This window comes from Leucopleurus acutus (assembly GCF_964270905.1).
Source record: "Leucopleurus acutus genome assembly, chromosome: 5".
NCBI lineage: Eukaryota > Metazoa > Chordata > Mammalia > Artiodactyla > Delphinidae > Leucopleurus > Leucopleurus acutus.
Window position 1 is genome coordinate 26,601,666 of NC_139147.1, and position 13,507 is coordinate 26,615,172.

Here is a 13,507-nt window from a genome sequence, read left to right on the forward strand (position 1 = left end):
CATTTTGGATGATCTGTCCATTGGTGAAAATGAGAACTAAAGTCCCCTATTCTGATTTTGTTACTTTTGATTTCCTCTTTTATGGCTGTTAGCATTTGCCTTATGTATTAAGGTGTTCCTGTGTTGTGTGCATAAGTATTTACAGTTGTTATATCTTCTTCTTGGATTGATCTCTTGATTGTTATGTAGTGTCCTTCTTTGTCTCCTGTAATAGTCTTTACTTTAGAGTCTATTTTGTCTGATATTAAAATTGCTACTCCAGCTTTCTTTTGATATCCTTTTGGACGGAATATCTTTTTCCATCCCCTCATTTTCAGTCTGTATGTGTTCCTAGGTCTGGAATGGGACCCTTGTAGACAGCATATATATGGGTCTTGTTTTTGTATCCATTCACCCAGTCTATGTCTTTTGGTGGAGGATTTAATCTATTTACATGTATGCTTATTATCGATATGTATGTTCCAATTACCAATTTCTTAATTGTTTTGGGTTTGTTATTCTAGGTCTTTTCCTTCTCTTGTGTTTCTTGCCTAGAGATGGTCCTTTAGCATTTGTTGTAAAGCTGCTTTGGTGGTGCTGAGTTCTCTTAGCTTTTCTTGTCTGTAAACGTTTTAATTTCTCTGTCAAATCTGAATGAGATCCTTGCTGGTTAGAATAATCTTGGTTGTAGTTTTTCCCTTTCATCAGTTTACATATGTCCTGCCACTCCCTTCTGGTTTGCAGAGTTTCTGCTGAAAGATCAGCTGTTAACTTATGGGGATTCCCTTGTATGTTATTTGCTGTTTTTCCCTTGCTGCTTTTAATATTTTTTTCTTTGTGTTTAATTTGTGATGGTTTGATTAATATGTGTCTTGACGTGTTTCTCCTTGGATTTATCTTGTATGGTACTCTCTGTGCTTACTGGACTTGATTGACTATTTCCTTTCCCATATTAGGGAAGTTTTCAACCATAATCTCTTCAAATGTTTTCTCAGTCCATTTCTTTTTCTCTTCTTCCTCTGGGACCCCTATAATTCAAATGTTGGTGCATTTAATATTGTCGCAGAGGTCTCTGAGACTGTCCTCAATTCTTTTCATTCTTTTTTTTCTTTATTCTGCTCTGCAGTAGTTATTTCCACTATTCTATCTTCCAGGTCACTTATCCTATCTTCTGCCTCAGTTATTCTGCTATTGATTCCTTCTAGAGAATTTTTAATTTCATTTATTGTGTCGTTCATCATTGTTTCTTTGCTCTTTAGCTCTTCTAAGTCCTTGTTAAACGTTTCTTTTGTTTTCTCCATTGTATTTCCAAGATTTTGGATCATCTTTACTATCATTACTATGAATTCTTTTGCAGGTAGACTGCATATTTCCTCTTCATTTGTCTGGTTTGGTCAGTTTTTACCTTGATCCTTCATCTTCTGTGTGTTTCTCTGTCTTCTCATTTAGCGTAACTTACTATGTTTGGGTTCTCCTTTTCACAGGCTGCACGTTCATAGTTCTGTTGTTTTTGGTGTCTGCCCCCAGTGGCTAAGATTGCTTCAATGAGTTTTGTAGGCTTCCTGGTGGAGGGGACTAATGCCTGTGTTCTGGTGGATGAGGCTGGATCTTGTCTTTCTGGTGGGCAGGACCATGTCTGGTGGTGTGTTTTGGTGTGTCTGTGACCTTATTATTATTTTAGGCACCCTCTCTGCTAATGGGTGGGGTTGTGTTCCTTTGTTGCTTGTTGTTTGGCATGGGGTGTCCAGCACTGTAGCTTGCTGGTCATTGAGTTGGGCTGGGTCTTAGCATTGAGATGGAGATCTCTGGGAGAGCTTTTGCTGCTTGATATTATGTGGAGCCGGGAGGTCTCTGGTGGACTGAAGTCCTGAACTCGGCACTCCCACCTCAGAGGCACAGGCCTGACACCCGGCTGGAGTACCAAGACCCTGTCAGTCACATGGCTTTTGGGAAGTCTGAGTTCTTCTGTCAGCATTCAGTAGGTGTTCTGTAGGAGTTGTTCCACATGTAGTTGTATTTCTGATGTATTTGTGGGGAGGAAGGTGATGTCCACATCTTTCTCCTCTGCCATCTTGAAGGTCTCTCCTGTTTGTCCTTTACAGTTTCTCATTAGACTGTATTATGAACTTCCCCCATTGCAGACCATAGTCACCCAAATGGCTCTTACTCAACTGGCCAAATCACATGCATTTAGCTACTGATAGCTTCCTATTGGTTAGAGGTTTTAGGTGAAATTTTTGTTGCACGCAGATATTATAAAGCAAACCTGTCCAATAGAAATATACTGCAAGCCACAAATGTAAGCCACAAACATTATTTTCAATTTTCAAGTGGCTACATTTTAAAAAAACTTAATTTAATGATATATTTTCTTTAATGCAATACTTCCAAAATATTATCATTTAAATATGTAATGAAAAACAACCCCAGTGTGGCAGCTGGTCTTGAGGGTACAACTGATACTTATTTCCCTATTCCTCTTCTACTCATCCTAGATTCTCTTCACCCTGGGTTAACACTTTTGCTAGTCTAAGTAGCTTATCTAGTGGGTGATCCTGACCAAGTTCTTCTCAGGCCATGCAGCAGCCTAACTACTTAATGTCAAATCTGAACAGAGGCATCTAATTGGTCTTTCCCACTGATGGCACTTGTCTCCAAAGGCCAAGCCAGCAACCTGGGGGTAGGGGATGGAGTCTGTTAACTATCAAATATGTTTATTCCAATAAAACAGAAGGATAGAGGACAGGATTACTGGGTTGTTCCATGTCCCATGCCTGCTTTGTAAACTGCACCTAGTGAAACTATTTATTACCATGTGTTCCCACTTTGATGTGGCTAACTGGATAACTTTGAGTTCTTGAATAATAAATGTGACCTCGAAATTTCTGGGTATTTTCCTTCTTTAGTGTATGATTACCTGAGTGAATGGTCATAGGTTTCTGTGAAGGACTGGTTGAAACATTACTGTATAATATTGTGTTCGTAGTGCATGGTGATTCCTCATGGATTCTTGACCTTTTCTTTAGTTACTGGAGGCCCATACAAGAGACTGGGGTAGATCTTGAGAGGAACATATGTTGTATTGAAAGGCAGGAGTTTCTGCATTGTCTTCAATAAGGGGCTGTTTTTTTTACAAAGAGGAATAGACCACTTCTGATGGGCCCAGAAAGGCCAAGAGGATATGGATACTTGAGATTTTTGAGCATAAAGACCTAGACATTCCCTTTTCAGGTTTAGTAATCCAGGTGCTGGTCTTGACACTGCAGAATTGCCTGTTTTGAATTTAACCTTCTCTGGAAGGTTAACTTTATAATTCAGTTCTGGAAATGAACCTCAGTTTTCTTTGCCTTTTAGTTACAGTAGGGCAGAGATTCTTTATGTTCTGCCAAGGAATCCCTCTGGCTTTCATAATTTACCTTAAATTGGTGATTAATTACCTCCAGCTTTTCATTGTTTTTCTCCAATGAATTGATAGCCCTCAGCAACAGCCATTCCTTCCATAGTCCCTATAATTACTGCTTCCCCCAGATCCCTCAGATGCTTGAGATGTTGCCTGCAGCCAGTGCTTTCCCTACCTATCCCGTTCACTCCAGGTGAAAGTGTTAAAAATTGCATTGCTATAGTATGCCAGGGGCTATTAGCACTCCACCCATCATCGGTGATGCGGGTCTTCACTGCTAGCCTTCAGTAGATGATTCAGCTCCAAAATTCCACTTTAGATCACTCCTGACTTCTACTGCTTTAGGTGAGTGTTCCTGGAAATGGGCTTTGAGAGGGAGATTTGCATGTGCAAATTTTATTGGTGAATGCTCTCAGGAATTGGATTTGAAGGCATTGAAAGAAGTAGGATTAAGCAGAGGGAGAGATTGAAACTGTCTCGCAGTTGCAATAAAGAGGCTCTGGAGTATATATGGCTCTTTAGAATTGTCCTTAATTAAGGCATGGGGACTGTCCTTCCCCCATCAGGTAACCAGTCGTTGAATGTGGACTGCCCTTAGGGGAGAGGCATAACCTAGGGTTAGGTGGCTCTCAGATTCCAGGAGGGAAACATAGGTCTGAGCTATCAGCAGCCTCTATTCCCAGAAGCTGGGGTGTGAGTGCCTTGGTTCAGAAGGGTGCGTGTGGGTGGCATGCCCCTGGTTCACACCATTAGATCCCAGGCATAGAATGATCAGCTTCTATGTAAAACATTTATATGTAAGACATTACAGTGCACAGAACAACACTTTCAGCCCTTGTTCTCAAGGTAAGGGGAAGAAACTCCTGGAAGCAACATTTGGAAATTTAAGTCCCAGACTTTTTGTCTTCACCCCTTTCCCCAATCTGGATGTTAAGGGTGACATTCCCTAACAATTAATAGTATTCTCTTCAAATCACAGGGCAAGTTATATTTCTGCAAATTCACACTTTCATTACCTGAAGCCCTTCTCACTTACAACGTTTGAAGGCTGGCATAGTTCTTGCTGAGCGGGTGGGCAATCATAGATATATTTCTGTCAGTAACTGATGAAAATATCTCAGTGGAGACTAAACATTCAACATATGTACAAAATTTATGGTGGGAGCATCACCCAGAAAAGAGAAGTCTTCCACACCCGGCACCCCACTCAGTATAATAATTGTACATAATATAGTGTATTTACAGAGACAGATACATTGCATCCCCATTAGACTATCCCTGCAAACATAATATCTCTCTGGACAAATACTTTTGACTCTTTAAGTTCAAAGAAAAATTAGATCATGAACCAGTGTGTCAAATATGAAACCAAATATTTCCATTTATTGTGTGATTAGTATTGCTAACTCATTTTGTGGTATATTTAGGTGCAACCTTCTGTCACAGACTTTAGTCATTTATATTACTTAATCACAATTTCTTTTGGTCACTGAGCCACATCAGCCATCAAATTCTGAAATTTCTGATGAAGATTTGCTGACTGAGAAATTTCAATGTTGCAAACAAGTAATTATTTGATATAAAAATCTTGGTACCAAAGTATTCAATTTTTTTCTCATAAGTTTCTTCTGTCTTTTATTCCTGCCTCACTTATTGAGTGCAAATAGCTTGTAGAAAGCCTGGACAAGTGTACAATTAACTGTAACACAAATGGGAATTGTCCTATTTGTAACTTTCTGATTAGAGTGACGAAATGAACACCAAAGAGTCATGTATTTAAAACCAGGTCGAGAGATTTCTGTTTATAAAATGCTAATGTTAATTTACTATATAGCTGTCCCATACTTTTTAATAGCTCATGAATATATTTGATGTTATTTAAATATGCATAACATAGAAGAAATAATCTCTATTTTAAGTTCCTATGGTGTGTCAACAGAAATAATCAATAAACAATCTATAATAGGAATAGAAAAGAGTTTTATTTGAGCCGAACTGAGGACAGATTCAAGAGGCACATGAATTGTGTTCTGTTGGACTACAAAATGGCTTATAAAGGCAAATACCACAAAATTACATAAGTTGTTTGTCAAGAATTAGATTGGCTCTGTTAAGAGGGCTACTTGTTAAGCAAGGATTGGTGGGGTCCAAAATGGTTGCATAGTTAAAAGGGGAGACTTTGAGACCGTAAGGTTGCAGCTGCTAGCAGATATTGTTTTGATAATGGCTGCTGGTGTCCTTGAGTCTGATACAGTTAGAAAATCTAAGTTCTCAGTAATGCAGGAATGTGTCTGAAACCACATTCACAATGGCCACTCTCCTTCTTTTTGAATACCTGAACCACAGTTACTCCATTTTGATTTTTTAAATGCGTTTTTAAAATATGGTTAAAGTGGGTGTACAATGCATATTTGATAGGCCACAAAACAGGCTGTTCTAGTTAGCATGAAATTCAAGCCAAATTATGTGTAAGCCAGAATGACATTCCCATACCTCAGTATGTGAAAATTTCTTCCATCAGATGCTTAGACACATCTTCATTAGCTAGTATTAGGCAAGGTCTCTAATCATTGACAGCACAACAGACTTGCAGACTTAGGATTTTTCTTTTCTTTTCTTTTCTTTTCTTTCCTTTCCTCTCCTCCCTCCCTCCTCTTCTTTCTTTCTTTCTTTCCTTCCTTCCTTCTTTCCTTCCTTCTTTCTTTCTTTCTTTCCTTCCTTCTTTCTTTCTTTCTTTCTCCCTTTCTTCTGACTTTAGGGAGCACACCTTAGCACCCTCTTTTCTGCCCTTATTCTATCTTTCTTACCTCTGAAGAATTTGGCAGTGTTGATTGTTTTTCTCTTTAGAATTATTTCCTCCTCTCCTAGTTTTTCTGCAACCCTGGTCTCTGGATTACTTTCCAATCTCTCCATTTATTCTTTCTTTATTTCTTCAAGTAATTTCTCCCTCTCTATTTTTAAAATATTCGTGTTACCTATGGTTCTGCCTTCTCTTACGTAACTGTTCACTTTCTGCTTTTGCTCCTTAATCCACTTTCATAACTTCGACATGATCTCTACACCAATGACTTTCAAATCTGTCTTTAGACATAATAAGCCATCTTCACAAGGATGTCCCACAGGCTTCTCACATTCTACCCCAGATTGAATTACTATGTACATAGTGAAGTTCAATTTGAATAGCTGCAAACTGGGAAGCAGAAATATAAGTTTGTGGTCTGTGAGATCTCATATTTTTCCCCAAAAGACAGAATATTTGTTTAGAAAACAGTAATTTCTTTCTTTCTGTTTTTTTTTTTTTTTTTTGCCACACCACACGGCCTGTGAGATCCTAGTTCCCTGACCAAGGATTGAATCCAGGCCCAGGGCATTGAAAGTGCTGAGTCCTCTAACCACTGGACCACCAGTTTTTCATAGGAAACAATAATTTCAAAATTATCTTTCAAACCTAGAATCTATGGGCCAGGGTACATACCCTAAGTAAATGACTGGAGGTATTCATTAACTGTTTACTTATTAAATAAAATTTTTAATTAACTGATTATGTGGAGTAACATTTTCCCAAAATTCCATGATAAGAATCACTGGGAGTCTGGAGATTAGTTAATTCTGCTAATTTACAGAGTGGGCCTGTTATGGACCAGTAATTTGGAAATTTTTATTTTTACAAATACCTACAGATGATTATCCTGATCAAGGAAATTTGAAACATGATTTTCAGCTTCATTTGCATATACTCAGTCTTAAATTACTGATCCCAGAATGACCCACTGAGAAGTCTTATACAGTCCAGTTTTAGGAAAAGAAAGTAAGTTTTCTGAACATTTGGTTTGAAAAATAAATACTTTATTCTGGTTGTTTCCTAGAAGACACTGTTTTTTTTTCCATTTCTGGCCCAGCTCTTCTAGATCACACTTTCCTTGAAGGGTCCATCTTCCTTAAGTTGAGGCGTAGCAAGCCAATCAAATCATTAAAAAAAATTTGTTCCGTATTAAAGGACTGTTATATTAGATAACGTTTGCTTGCTCTCTCTTGCTCCTTTCTCTCCGGAAACTTGTTAGGAAGTTAGGGTGCTTTGTGTAGACTCGATATTCTGACGTTTCTACATTAAATCTCATACTGATGACCCCATATATGCCAACTTGCATCTCATAGTTTTCTTTAATGTGTCCTATTCTCTTTGGCATCCCAGTTAAGGTAATATCTCCTTCTACTAGGAGAAGGATAATATCTTCTTCATTTTTAGAAACGGAATTGATGATGTAGGGGATAGAAAAGAATCATGGACAATGTCTCACCCTCCAACCTGAGTCTCACCCTCACCATTAACCTTGAGCTTAAGCTTCAGGCTGTGAGGACTAGGGATTTTCTCTTTGGACGTGAACATGCTGACAGGACAGGCAGCCATGGAGCTCTTAGCCAGAATCCAGGGCAGCCTCTTCTTGCCTTTGTACTGCATGTCTCTGGCAGTCATGTTCAGGCATAGGGTAGAGCTGGCATAGGGTAGAGCTGGCCACATTGGCTGAGTCCATATGTTGATTCTGTCACCTTTTTAAAATTACAGTTTGGGCTTAAGCAAAATCCTCCTAATGGATGTACATATTTCTTCTTTTCTGTCCCTAATCCATATTCCTTATTGCTATTTGAGTTACATTTCAAAAAGAGCAAGCAAAAGACTAATCATGTTACTCTTTGCTTAAATCCTCTTGTTAGTTACCATTTAATAATAGGATAAAGGCCATATGCCTTTCCAAGGCATATGGAACTTACCATAACCTTATTGGTTCTACTGGTACTTTTTTTGTTTTTATTTTTCCTTTGGCCAAAAGTTCTCTCTTTATATGCTCACCAATGTCTTTTTCTTCAATGATTTGGACTTTTCATAATTTCTTGAACATATTAGATTCCTTTGTCTTTTTTATTCATTTATATTTTTACCAGAATGCTCAATCTACCACCACCATCTTTCATTGTTAGTTTCCCATACATTCTTCAAGACTCCAGATATTATCTCTTTGGTGATGCTTTTCCCAATGTTTCCTCTAAGAGAGTTAGTGGCTTTTTCCTCAGTGCATCTGTAGCATCATATTCTACATGCCTTTGCTGTAGACACCATTAATTCGTCTTATAACAATAGTGGAATCACATCAGATGGACATTTAACTTATACAAATTCAGTCACATCTACAGTATTTGCCAATGAGAGGAATAAATTAAAATGTGGGGCAAAAGTATACACCTCAGGCTGTGGATGTCCTCAAATCTCAAACAGGCTGTATATACCTAAAGAAAGAGAGCTGTAAATTATATTGAGGATTTTCTCTCTTCCATCTTTGGCAAAGAAGAGAAATGTAGTTTATGCTGTTGAGCAGGTGGATGAGGATGGCTTCCTAAGAGTGGCGTAGGAATATCGTACCAAGAACAATTCAGAAACATTGATTAGAAGAGTTATAGAAAGAGATAAAAATTGTCTCCATAAGATGAAAATGATTATAAGAAACAGGAAGAGCTAACAAGTTGATATTATAACTTTGCTAAAGCTTTTCAAGTTGTAAGATGTGCTATAATTTCTGAATATGATCTTTCTAAGGAAATAGATGTTTTACATTATTGAATATATAGCACATTTATATACACATTACAGAATAAAGTTGTATATATAAAACTATGTACAGTTGACCCTTGGACAACACAGATTTGAACTGCGCACGTCCACTTATATGTGGATTTTTCCAGTAGTAAATACTACAGTACTATACGATCCGTGGTTGGTTGAATCTGTGGAAGTGGAACTATGGATATAGAGGAACCACAAGGACGGAGGTTGGGCTCTAAGTTATATGTGGATTTTTGACCTGTGGAGGTTTGGCACCCCTAACCCCTGTGGTGTTCAAGGGTCAACTGTACACTGTATTTTACAGCAAATTTAAGGATTTTTTTTTGCGATACGTGGGCCTCTCACTGTTGTGGCCTCTCCCGTTGCGGAGCACAGGCTCCGGACGCGCAGGCTCAGCGGCCATGGCTCACGGGCCCAGCCGCTCCGCAGCATGTGGGATCTTCCCGTACCGGGGCACGAACCCGTGTCCCTTGTATCGGCAAGCGGACTCTCAACCACTGCGCCACCAGGGAAGCCCCAAATTTAGGGATTTTTATAGGTGACTTTGTAGGACACAATTTTGAATTATGCTATGACTTTAGAATGAATAAATGTAGCCTAAAGTTGATATGTTACTCTCCACTACTTTCTCTATTTTCCAGTTCACAAGCCCCACTAACCCTACTATCTTCAACTGAGAAATAGCATGTCGTTGGTTGGGGGCATGTGTCAAGACCTCAAAGTGGAGGCTTTTCAAAATACGTCAAACACTGATTTCTCAAAGATTCTGATATGTACCCTTGAAGAGTAGAGGAACGCTCACAGAAGTCATTGAGTGTAGAGACATGTTGCTGATGGAACAGTTGTTGTACATGTATGTTTTAAGAAGGAAAAGGCTGAAAGATGAAAGAAAACAAGGAACTATGGCTTGCCTTTGTCATTCTTTTTTTCTCAACACCAATAGTGGAACCTAGCACAGAGGAAATATTCAATAAGTACTTATTTATTAATGTTATTTGGATCTATTTTGGTACTAGGGAAACAAACCTGAAGTCAGAATGTGTTTACACAGTGTGATGGTTAATTTTGTGTCAACTTGACTGGCTAAGGAATGCCCAAATAACTAGTAAATATTATTTCTGAGTGTGTGTGAGTGTGTTTCTGGAAGAAATTAGCATCTGAATCAGCAGACTGAGTAAAGATCTGCCCTCACCAATGTGAGGGTGCAATCAGCTGAGGGTAGAAAGGTGGAAGAAGGGTGACTTCTCTTTCTTTCTCTTCTTAAGCCGGAACACCCACCTTCTTCTGCCCTCCGGCACTGGAACTTTTGGTTCTCAGGCCTTCTGACTCTGGGACTCACACCAGCATCCCCACCCCCTACCCTCTTCCAAGGCTTTTGGCCTTGGACTGAATTTTACCACTGACGTTCTTGTTTTTCCAGCTTGCAGATGGCAGATCGTAGGACTTCTAGGCTTCCATAACCATGTGAGTCAGTTCCTACAGTGTCTCCTCTTATGTGCATCTCTCTACATCCTCTAGGTACTGTTTCCCTGGAGAATTCTAATGCTCACACCTTAGTTGAACATGTTCTCTAAATTGGCCTGATGACTATTGGAACTGCTCTCTTGGCAGTAGTTATTCTTGCTCAAAGAACCTGATTGCTTATTTAATCAGAGAAGACACGTATTCTCAGAATGTCTGAAACTTCCCTTTTCTTTGCTCTTACTTTAGTGGAATTTGTCTATTTATAACTCTTTTAAAAAAAACCCCACAAAATTTGTTTTCCTTTTAAAGTTTTTCCTCCTCTCCTGTTTCCAGAGCTCTGGCCAGCTGACTGAAATGAATGGTAACACTGCTTCTTCTCAACCTAGTCCACCTTTAGAAACAGCCAGGTGATGTGATTCTCTACCCTTCCCTGGGGATAAGCTCCACCTTCAGGCTTTTTCCTCTAACTGTCATCATCCTGGCGGCCATCCTGGGAACCCTCTCCAAATTTTCAATGTCAACCTCTGATTTTGGTCTAGATGGATATTAAGGATGTGGGGCTGATTATACACTCTAATGGCTACTATGTAGCTATCATATTATAGAACTTCCTTAAAAAACTATCATGTTATATTCTTTCTAATCTATTTTTCTCATTTCTTTACCCACCTAAGTGTACAAATCTTATTTTATTTCTATTAAAAGACATCTTGTTTCAATCTGTACGTACAACTTATTTTACACCTGTAAACATGACTATCATTTCTCATGTAACATGTAGTCCAGGAGCAGCAAACTCAATTACTCTGAGGGTCAGTCAGGGAACAGTCGTGTGTGAAGCTGCCAGATATGAGAAAACAGTGATGTTGGTACTTTGGAAAAAGGAGTGCATGCTCTGCCTAAAGGTATTAAAATTTAACTTAAAGATGTTGCTCTGGCAAAAATCAATTTAAAAATTGGTACAGGCCTGATTTAGTCCCTGTTTTAAATCATTGACAAAACATTAATAACATGGAGGCTCTATTGATGCTTTTGCTCATTTACTCATTTAACAAACATTTATTGAGTGCTGGAGAGTTCCAAGTGACTATTTAGAATGCTGTGCCTCTAAATACTAATACTTACACTAACACTAACATTGAGAATTTATCACTGACTCTCAGGTTCTTTGGATCCAGTAAAACAAGCAGAAAAATAAATGCCTAATTATGGGAACATGTGATTAATGCATTAAAGTGGTGGGTTTCCAGAGTGCATTAAAGTGGTGGGTTTCCAGAGTGCTTGGGAACTTAGACGAGGGGGTGGGTGACAGTTGAGGAGTCAATGCTTAACAGGAGAGCTAATCTCTTGCTTAAATCTCAAAAAATAAATGTATGGACTTGAGAATGTGGGAAGGAGTAGTTTGGTAGGCAGGAAACAGATTTTGAAAATCAGCAGGTCAAATAGTGATTTTTTAAAAAAGAGATTTATATGTTTAGAAACATTTGTTACATCCATTAAGGTAGGTGAAAATTAAAAAAAAATTTTATTGGAGTACAGTTGGTTTACAGTGTCATGTTAGTTTCTGCGGTACAACAAAGTGAACCAGTTATACATATACACATATCCACTCTTTTTAGATACTTTTCCCATACAGCCCATGAGAGTATTGAGTAGAGTTCCCTGTGCTATACAGTAGGTCCTTATTAGTTATCTATTTTATATATAGTAGTGTGTATATGTCAATCAAGTTTGGTAAAATTATTAGAAAAGTATTTCTCATAATGCTGGGGATAGTTCATTCTAGGTTATGTTATTCCAAATAATTTTTTTTTAAAGAATTGTTGTTCCATAGGTATTCATAGTTATGCTTAAATACTGTTTTTTTCCTGGAATACCAGGAAATGCTAACTAGTGGGCTAAGAGGAAAAAAATGAAGAGATGCATCCTGTGTACCTTTTTGGAGTTTCAAAATGCACATTTACACAGTAAATGCCCCTTTCCCCCCTCTTATTTTTGTTGTTATAACTATTAACATTCTATGAACAGTGTTCTGTGGAACAGTGATTTATGAGGTGCTGATCTGCCCTATAACAGTGCAGTTGTTGAAAATTATAAAGTTATGATCATCCAGGGATACTTGGGCAATCCTGGCCCAAACCATAGTCCACTTTAATTCTTTCTTCTTGTTCTGCTGTTAGCAAACACTTATTGAGCACTTTACCAGTTCATTCTACCACGTACGTACCTTTTTATTGAAGAAGTTTAATTGAATCATTACTTTTGAAACGACTTGGCCCCCATCTGTTATAAGTAAAGCCTCATGAAAGGTAGTTGCAAAGATTACACAATAGTGTTACAAATAATGATAAATTGTGCCCCGGTGTTACTAGAAGACAAGTTCAGGTGGTATCCTATTAGATAATTAGTGTTCCAAAAAACAAATAAAAAAGAGATATTATTGAGTATTGTTGAATATCCATTCCATAAAATGAAATTAGGTTTCTGCCTGATAACTGAGAAAGTGCATAAGGGTTAGGAAATCACTAAGAAAATAATGTATGAATCTTCAGGCTGGTAGGGGCTTCCAAATGGAGCTAAATGAAATTTTAAGAAGTCTAATGAAAGGTGATTGTTTTCTCTTAACTTTGGTAAGCACTTCTTGTCTCTTTTCCATGCTGTTTGTTACAACACTGTATAGCTGTCGGGGTTGGAAGTTAATGTGTAAAGAATCTGTTTTCAATAAGAGAAACATCTAAACCACAAGACACTTGCTTACTCACGTTGTTCTTAAAGCTCTGTTGAGAAGAGCAAGCAAGACTTTCCCCAGAGACTTTTTCCTATGTGAAGAGGTGGCTGATCTGTGTAGGAGTGGTAGACAGCAAACACCATGGTCTGTGTACCACCCATGTGTGAGTAGCCAGGATGGAGAAGAATTATAGCAAAAGAAACCAAAACTCACATGTGTGGAAAAGGTGCAGCCAGTTTTGTTTAAATATTAAAAAGTGAAAAAACCTAAAAGCCAATTGATAGAGAACTGGTTAAATGTATTGATGCACAGACATGAA